This window comes from Mirounga leonina, unplaced genomic scaffold (genome assembly GCF_011800145.1).
Source record: "Mirounga leonina isolate KUSES-001 unplaced genomic scaffold, KU_Mleo_1.0 Mir_180, whole genome shotgun sequence".
Taxonomy (NCBI): Eukaryota; Metazoa; Chordata; class Mammalia; order Carnivora; family Phocidae; genus Mirounga; species Mirounga leonina.
The window spans coordinates 33,024,908-33,034,088 of NW_023270469.1; the positions used below are offsets into that span (position 1 = coordinate 33,024,908).

The window sequence follows — 9,181 nt, forward strand, 5'->3', positions numbered from 1 at the left end:
CCTGCACTATTGTTTTTAGACATTACTTATAGGCTGTGTGGCTCTTACTCAGAGCCTTGTTACTCCCAGAGAGCTGGGGTTGGGCCCCCGGTACCCCACTGTGGCTTGCTTCTCAAACTTCGGGATGCCTAAGAATCAGTTGAAGATCCTGTTACAATGCAGATCCCCAGGATCCATCCCTGTTGGTTTTTGAGGTCTTGGGTCCAGGGAGATGCACGTTTAACTCCGCAGCTCAGATGACTCCTGCTGTTGGTGTTGGGACTACTTTAAGAATCTTGCACCAGCAAATTGCTGGTATCAGTTACCTGGAAACTTTGCAGCCTGCTAAGCCTAGCTACCCCCAGCACCCACGGCTGCTTGTGTTTGGTTGGAGTCAGGGTGCTGTAGATAAAGCCAGTGTGCGTACAGCTGCAGGTCTGGGTACACACACCAGTCTCTTAGGATGGTCCCCATCACGGCCCTAGTGCCCAGCTTACTGCCTGCCTGATACAGAGCAGCCACTCCTCAGTTAGCTGCTCGTTGGTGTGGAATGAATGAACGAATGTATATTTGCTTTACACGCCCATAGCACATTTGAAGTGGTGAATAAGCAGCATAGACTCTAGCTTTATACCAAGGGAAGGTAGGGGAAAAAATGTAAAAGGCAGACAGAAACATTAAAAGTCGTAGATGTTTTGGACCATGTATTAGTTTTCCATTTCTGCCATGGCAGATTATCATACATTTCGCAGTCTAAAAGAACACATTTGTTACCTTACAGTTCTGTAGGTCAGAAGTGCAACTTGCATCTCTCCAGCCTAAAATCAAGGTGTCAGCAGGCTGTGTTCCTCTCCTGAGAGGTTTTAAGAGAGCACACATGTCCTTGCTTGTTCAGAATGTAGGTAGAATTTAGTTCCTTGCAGTTGTAGGACTGAGGTCTCCATCTCCTTGCTGGCTGTCAGCTCAGGGCCATTTGTAGCTTCCAGAGGCCACTGGCATTCCTGGCTTGAGATCCCTTCCTCTGTCTTCAGAGCTGGTCCCTACCAAGTTTCCGATCTCTCCTCCAACTGTAGCCCAGAAAGGTTTTCTGCTTTTAAGGACTCTTGTGATTACATTGGACCCATCCAGATATTCAGTGTGGTACCACCATATGTGTCCTTAATCATGTCTCTAAAGACCCTTTGGCACATAAGCTAACCTATTTACAAGCTCTAGCAATTTCGATGTGGATATGTCTGTACGCCATTCTGCCTGCCACAGGCCATTAGGGCCAGTGATCTCAGCAGTACCTGAGAGCATTGCTCCATGATGGGATGGCACTGTTACTCTATTTCTTTAATTCTAAGATGCCATTCATTAAAAACAATAACAAAAACAACCCTTTTTTTCAAACATAAGCAGAAGTAGAGAAACAGTGTAATATACCACTCTGTACCCATCACTTTATTCCAGTATTACTGACTCTAGGCTAGTCTTGGGTCTAGTCTTGCTCCTCACCCCAGCTTGAAATTATTTTGAAGCAAATCTCAGAGAACATATCTATATATTTATATTTCAATATGTATTTCTAGAAGCTAAGAACTCTGTTTTTATTACATAGTCTCTGTTTACTAATATAACTCCCCCAAATCAATAATTTAATGTCATTAGATATCTAGACACTGTTTTCTTGATTATCTTATAGTTATTTAATTTGAATTGAGATCTAAATAAAGCCTACATATTACATTTAGTTGACATCTCTCTTACTGGTTAAGATATATATAACATAAAAATTACCATTTTAACCATTTTTTTTTAAAGATTTTATTTATTTGAAAGAGAGCTGGAGAGTGCGAGCAGGGGGAGGGGCAGGGGGACAGGGAGAAGGAGAAGCAGGCTCCCCGCTGAGCAGAGAGCCCGACATGAGGCTTGATCCCAGGAACCTGGGATCATGACCCGAGCCAAAGGCAGACATTTAACTGGCTAAGCCACCCAGGTGCCCTGAAACTCTGTACCTATTAAACAATAAGTCCCATTGCCCCCTTCCCAGCTTTTGATAACCATCATTCTACTTTGTATTTGTATAAATTTGACTACTTTAGTGTTGTGTTCCACCCCACCTCTTGATGGTGATGCTCTCAGCTAGGAATGCCTGAGGCACTCGCCTGGGCCTCTCTTACAGCGAGCTCCACTGATATTTCCCCCACGGGGGCCTGGGCTGTGACTGGACTGACCCTTTTGGTTCTTAATGATCACAGGGTGCACCTCAGCAAAAACAATCAGGGAATTTTGAGGAACAGGATTTATTACTTGCAAGTCCTGGAGGGTACATGGTACCTGTAAGGTCCCAAGTAGAGAGACAGGGATAGTGGGAGGAGCTGGGGCTCTGACTTTATTAGGGTCTGCGGGTGGAATGTCTGGGCTTTTGAGGGGTCACTCATTATTGGCTAATTTGAAGTGTAAGAGCAGAAATGAGGGCATGGGAGAGTGGAAGCAGGTTCACTCAAGTGGTCAGTTATCTAAGTTACCCAGCATTTTTCTGTAAGGGGAACTTCATGGGTAACCTAGTTCCTAATCTGGTTGTTTTACCTAGTGGCTGTGTCATATAGCTGGCAATATGTTTATTCAAGATGATATCTTTGAAATGGATCTCTTGGCAATCAGAAGCTTAATGTCAGGCATTTACCCTACATTTAGTTACCTCATATAAGTGAAATCATATAATGGTACTTTTGTGACTGATTTATTTCAGTTAGTATAATGTCCTCAGGGTTCATAACATGTTGTAACATGTGACAGGATTTCTTTCCTTTTAAGACAGCATAATATTCCATTGTATGTATGATGTTTAATTTTATATATTAACTTGGCTGGATCATGTGGTTCCCAGGTATTTGGTCAAACATTGTTCTGAGTATTTCTGTGAGGGTGTTTCTGGAGGAGAGTAATATTTAAATTGGTGGGCTTTGAATAAAAGAGATTGCCTTCCAATATATGAATGGGCCTCATCCAATCAGTTAAAGGCCTAAAGAGAACAAAAAAGATCCACCTCCTTCAGCAATTGAGATTTCTTCAGTAGACTGCCTTTGGACTTCATCTGCCACATCAGTTCTTGCTAGTTCTCAGCAGACTACCTTCAGACTCATACTGGGACATTGGTTCTTGGGGCTCCAGCTTGCCAGTTTACCCTGCAGATTTTACACGTGCCAGCCTCTGTGGTCAAATGAACCAATTACTTAGAATAAATCTCTATGTATACATCCTCTTGGTTGTGTTTCTCTGGAGAACTAACAAATACAGTATGTATAAGCCACATTTTGTTTCTCAGTTCTTCCATTGATGGACATTTGGATTGCTACCACTTCTTGGCAGTTATGAATAATGTGGCTATGCACATGGATGTGCAAATATCTTTTAGATATTGCAGTTCTTTTGGATATATACTCAGAAGTGGGATTGCTGGATCATATGGAAGTTCTAATTTTAAATTTTTGAGGAGCTGCTGACTATTTTCCATAGCTGTTACACCATTTTATAATCCAGCCAATAGTGCACAAAGGTTCCAACTGCTGTACAGCCCCCAGTACTTGTTTCTGGTTTTTTTGATAGTAGCCATCCTAATGGATGTGAAGTGATATCTTACTGTGTGGGGTTTTTTGTGTTTTTTTTTTTAAATAAGCTCTACACCCAGTGTGGGACTTGAATTTACAATGCCAAGGTCAAGGGTTGCATGCTCTACTAACTGAGCCAGCTGGGCGTACCTTATTGTGGTTTTGATTTGCATTTCTCTGATGATTAGTGAAATTGAACATCTTTTTAGGTGCTGATTGCCTATTTGTATATCTTGTTGGAGAAATGTCTATTCAAGTCCTTTGCCCATTTTTGGATTGGGTGGTTTGTTTTTTTGTTGTTAAATTGTAGGAATTCTTTATATATTTGGCATACCAGATATATCAGATACATGATTTGTAGATATTTTCTCCCATTTTGTGAATTGCCTTTTCACCCTGTAATAGTGACCTTTTATGTGCAAAAGTTTTTAATTTTGATATGGTCCAATTTATCTGTTTTTTTCTTTTGTCGTCTTTGCTTTTAGTGTCACATGCAAGAAATCATTGCCAAATCCAGTGTCAAAGCTTTCTCCCATCATTTCTTCTAAGACTTTAATAGCTTCAGGTCTTATATTTAAATCTTTGATGCACTTTGAGTTAGTTTCTGTATATGGTGTGAGAGAAAAGGGTCCAACTTTTTTTTGCATGTGGATGCTAGTTTTTCTGGCACAGTTTGTTGAAAAGACCGTCCTTTTCCCATTGAATGGTCTTGGCACTTTCAAAAAAATTATTTAACCCTTATATGTGAGGGTATATTTCTGGGCTTTCTGTTCTGTTCTTTTGGTCTGTGTATCTGTTTTTATGACAGTACCACACTTTTTTTTTTTTTTAAAGATTTTATTTATTTATTTGAGAGAGAGAGAATGAGAGACAGAGAGCATGAGAAGGAGGAAGGTCAGAGGGAGAAGCAGACCCCCCGCTGAGCAGGGAGCCCGATGCGGGACTTGATCCCGGGACTCCAGGATCATGACCTGAGCCGAAGGCAGTCGCTTAACCAACTGAGCCACCCAGGCGCCCAGTACCACACTTTTTAATACTGTGCTTTGTAATAAGTTTTGAAATCAAAGTGTGAAACTTCCAACTTTGTTCTTTTTTTTCAAGATTATTTTGGTTATTTGGGGTCCCTTGGAATTCCATATGAAATTTAGGATGGACTTCTGCAAAAAAGTCATTGGGATTTTGATAGGAATTGCATTGAACCTGTAGATTGTTTCAGGTAGTATTGACATCTTAATAATACTAACTGTTCCAACTCATGAAGATGGGATATCTTTCTACTTACTGGTGTCTTCCTTAACTTCCTTCAACAACAGTTCATAGTTTTCAGTGTATGTAGTTTTGACTTCTTTGTTTAAGTTTATTCCTAAGTATTTTATTGTTTTTGTTGCCATTGTAAATGGAATTGTTTCCTTAATTTCCTTTCATATTGTTCATTGGTAGTGTATAGAATTGCAACTGGTTTTTGCAAGTTGATTTTGTGTCCTACAATTTAGCTTAATTTATTATTCTTTTTTTTTAATGTGATTTTTTTTTTTAAAGATTTTATTTATTTATTTGAGACAGAGAGAATGAGAGACAGAGAGCATGAGAGGGAGGAGGGTCAGAGGGAGAAGCAGACTCCCTGCCGAGCAGAGAGCCCGATGCGGGACTCGATCCCAGGACTCCAGGATCATGACCTGAGCCGAAGGCAGTTGCTTAACCAACTGAGCCACCCAGGCGCCCAATTTGTTTATTATTCTAACAGGTTTTTTAAAGTTGTTTTTGGTGCAATGCTTTATAGGGTTTTCCCTACATGTATAACATGCCATCAACAGAGATAATTTTACTTCTTTTCCAATTTGGATGCCTTCTATTTCTTTCTCTTGCTTAATTGCCATGGCTAGGACTTCCAGTCTTATGTTGGAAAGAAGTGGTGAAAGTGGACATCTTTGTCTTGTTCCAGGTCTTAGAGGAAAAGCTTGCAGTCTCACCCTTAAGCATGATGTTAGCTTTGGGCTTTTCATATATAGATTTCATTATGTTGAGGTAGTTTACTTGTGTTTTTAGTTTGTAGAGTGGTTGTAGAATACTTTTTTTTTTAATCATGAAAGGATGTTGAATTTTGTCAAATGCTTCCTGCATCAGTTGAGATCATGTGAATTTTTCCTTCATCCTGTTAGTACAGAGTATCACATTGATTTATTTTCATATGTTGAACCATCCTTGCATTAAAGGAATAAATTGTGCTTGGTTATGGTGTATAATCATTTTAATGTACTGTTGAATCCTGATTGTTAGTATTTTTTGGAAGATTTTTGCAGCAGTGTTTATAAAGGACATTGATTTACAGTTTTCTTGTAGTGTCTTTGTCTGGCTTTGGTATCAGGGTAATGCTGGCTTCATAGAATGAGTTGGAAAGTGTTCCCTTCTCTTCAATTTTTTGGAAGAGTTTGAGAAGGATCTGTTACTTCTTTAAATGGTTGGTGGAATTCACCAGTGAAGCCATCTGGTTTTGAGTGTTCTTTATGGAGATTGTTTGTTTTTGTTTCTGTTTTCCCTCTTGCTCTCCCAAAGGTAGAGAACAGTCAACTATGGCAAAAGCAGCCACAGAAACAACACCCAGAGCTGGCTTCATGCTTAGGAGAGAATGCTACACTCCCTCCTCATGGTTTTTGGTACTCTATACATTCAGAGAGACTTCTCTAGTAACAAACTATAGAAATGGTCCCTGAAAGTATAGTCTTTTTATGGAGTTTTTAAATTAATGACTCAGTCTTCTTACTAGTTACAGGTCTATTCAGATTTTTTATTTGTTCATGACTCAGTCTTGGTAGATAGTGTATTTCTAGGAATTTGTGCATTTCTTCTAGGTTATACAATTTATCGTGTATAATTGCTCATAGTACTCTCTCTCTCTTTTTTTTCTTTTTTAAGATTTTATTTATTTATTTGACAGAGATAGTGAGAGCAGGAACACAAGCAGGGGGAGTGGGAGAGGGAGAAGCAGGCTTCCCACTGAGCAGGGAGCCCGATGCGGGGCTCGATCCCAGGACCCCGGGATCATGACCTGAACCGAAGGCAGACACTTAACGACTGAGCCACCCAGGCACCCCTCTCTCTCTTTTTTTAATATTTATTTTTGAGAGAGAGAGAGAGCGCCCATGAGTGGGAGGGATAGAGGGAGAGAGAATCCCAAGCCGACTCTGTGCTGAGCCCCACATGGGGCTCAATCCCACAACCCCGAGATCATATCCCTGAGATCATGACCTGAGCTGAAACCAAGAGTCAGACGCTCAACTGACTGCACCACCCAGGCGCTCTCATAGTACTCTCTTATAATCTTTTTTATTTATGTGAAACTGGTGGTAATGTTCTCTCTTTTATATCTGATTTTAGTTATTTGTGTGTTCTTTTTTCTCTTTTTTAATCCAGCTAAAGGTTTATCAACTTCGTTGACCTTTTCAAAGAACCACCTTCATTTTATTGATTTTTCTCTATTGTTTTTCTTTATTTTATTTATCTCTAATCTAATCTTTATTATTTCCTTCCTCCTCCTAGCTTTGGGTTATTTGTTCTTCTTTTTCTAGTTCCTTAAGTGGTAAAGTTAGGTTGTTGATTTGAGATCTTTTTTAATATAAATGTTTACAGCTATACATTTTTCTCTTAGCATTACTTTCACTGCATCTCAGTTTTGCTATGTTGTTGTTTTCATTTTCGTTGTCTCAGGGTATTTTCTGATTTTTCACTGTGGTTTCTTTGACCCATTGGTATTTAAAAGGGTGTGAATTTCTCCAGTTTTAGGATTTTTCAGTTTTTCTTCAACTATTGATGTCTAATTTCATTCTATTGTGATTAGAAAAAGATTTTTTTTTAAAAATATTATTTATTTATTTGGCAGAGAGAGACACAGTGAGAGGGAACACAAGCAGGGGGAGTAGGAGAGGGAGAAGCAGGCTTCCCCTGGAGCAGGGAGCCCGATGCGGGGCTCCATCCCAGGACCCTGGGATCATGACCTGAGCCGAAGGCAGACGCTTAACGACTGAGCCACCCAGGTGCCCCCAGAAAAAGATACTTTTTATGATCTCAATGTTTTTGAATTTATCAAGACTTGTTTTGTGACCTAACATGGTCTATCCTTGGGAATATTCAATGTGCACTTGAAAAATGTATATTCTGCTATTGTTGGGTGGAATGTTCTGTAGCAGTTGATGTCTCTTAAGTCTTTTTTTTTTTTTAAAGATTTTATTTATTTATTTGTGAGAGAGAGCACATGAGAGGGGGGGAGGGTCAGAGGGAGAAGCAGACTCCCTGCTGAGCAGGGAGCCCAATGCGGGACTCGATCCAGGGACTCCGGGATCATGACCTGAGCCGAAGGCAGTCGCTTAACCAACTGAGCCACCCAGGCGCCCGATGTTTCTTAAGTCTTAAATCTATAGGTTCCCTCTAAAATATTTTGTCGTTACTGAAGAAACAGGTCCTTTGTCTTCTAGAGTTTCCCACAGTTCATGCCAATTGCATCTTGTGATGTCATTCATTTTTTATTTATTTTTAAAGATTTTATTTATTTGAGAGAGAGAGCGCAAGCGAGAGAGAACACAAGCAGGGGGAGGGGCAGAGGGAGAGGAAGAAGCAGACACCCTGCTCACCAGGGAGCCTGACCTGGGCCTTGATTCCAGGACGTGGGGATCATGACCGGGGCCAAAGGCAGCTGCTTAACCTACTGAGCCACCTTTAATAGTAGCTTTTATTTTTATAATTTTCTTTCTTTTTTTTTTTTTTTTTTGAAGATTTTATTTATTTGAGAGAGAGGGAACACAAGCAGGGGGAGTGGGAGAGGGAGGAGCAGGCTTCCCGCGGAGCAGGGAGCCTGATGTGGGGCTTGATCCCAGGACCCTGGGACCATGACCTGAGCTGAAGGCAGACGCTTAATGACTGAGCCACCCAGGTGCCCCTATTTTTTTAATTTTAATTTTAATTTTTTCAAAAGGATTTTATTTATTTATTTGACAGAGAGAGAGACAGCGAGAGAGGGAACACAAGCAGGGAGAGTGGGAGAGGGAGAAGCAGGTTTCCTGCTGAGCAGGGAGCCTGATTCAGGGCTCAATCCCAGGACCCTGGGATCATGACCTGAGCCAAAGACAGATGCTTAATGACCACCCAGGCGCCCCAATAGTAGGTTTTAAAAGTAAAACACACAACATCAAATGTATATATTATTGTAAGAAGGATCCCTAATTTCATATATGAAAAAGAAAAAGTACAAGTCTTATATTTGATAAAATATGGGAGTGATGGTCATAACTGACCTGGACTAGCCAACAGACAAATGATGAAAGACTTTCAGTTGTTAAGGAAGGATGAGATGGGTTTAGTACATTTTAGAAAGATTAGATAAAGATGGGGCACCTGTGTGGCTCAGTCGGTTGGGCGTCTGCCTTTGGCTCAGGTCATGATCTGGGGGTCCTGGGATGGAGTCCCGAGTGGGGCTCCCTGCTCAGCAGGAGTCTGCTTCTCTCTCTGCCCCTCCCCCCGCTTGTGCTTGTGCACGCGTGGTCTCTCTCATAAATAAATAAATAAAATCTTTGAAGAAAGATAAAAATAACGAAATAGAAAAAGGTTAAAGTGAAAAG

At 40.6% G+C, this 9,181-nt stretch overlaps 1 pseudogene; it reads right to left on the reverse strand.

Annotated features, from left to right (window-relative positions):
* Positions 1 to 6,097: 6,097 nt before the first annotated feature.
* LOC118023892 lies at positions 6,098 to 6,295 on the reverse strand (annotated as a pseudogene).
* Positions 6,296 to 9,181: the final 2,886 nt, after the last annotated feature.